We start from the raw sequence: 456 nt of genomic DNA, 5'->3' as shown, positions 1-456 counted from the left end.
TTGGTCCAGGTGTTTCTTGACTTTCTACTTTTGCATTCCAGTCCCCTATAATGAAAAGGACATCTTTTTTGGGTGTTAGTTCTAAAAGGTCTTGTAGGTCTTCATAGAACCGTTCAACTTCAGCTTCTTCAGTGTTACTGGTTGGGGCATAGACTTGGATTACTGTGATATTGAATGGTTTGCCTTGGAAACCAACAGAGATCATTCTGTCATTTTTGAGATTGCATCCAAGTACTGCATTACGGACTCTTGTTGACTATGATGGCTACTCCATTTCTTCTGAGGGATCCTGTGTGCAGTAGTAGATATAATGGTCATCTGAGTTAAATTCACCCATTCCAGTCCATTTGAGTTCGCTGATTCCTAGGACTGCATTAAGTTTATACCCTGGACATAGTTTGCCTGAAACAACAAGAATAAGATTCGTTTGGTTTCTTCCACACTCTGTATGCTGCA

At 40.4% G+C, this 456-nt stretch overlaps 1 protein-coding gene across 1 annotated transcript in view; it reads left to right on the top strand.

The window, feature by feature from the left end:
- Nucleotides 1-456, top strand: part of RNF165 (ring finger protein 165) — a 46,878-nt gene that overhangs the window by 45,073 nt on the left and 1,349 nt on the right. The gene's annotated exons all lie outside the window — the stretch shown is intronic.

Source organism: Bison bison, unplaced genomic scaffold (assembly GCF_000754665.1).
Source record: "Bison bison bison isolate TAMUID 2011002044 unplaced genomic scaffold, Bison_UMD1.0 scf7180017864170, whole genome shotgun sequence".
Lineage (NCBI taxonomy): Eukaryota > Metazoa > Chordata > Mammalia > Artiodactyla > Bovidae > Bison > Bison bison.
This window is presented reverse-complemented; position numbering and strand designations above follow the sequence as displayed.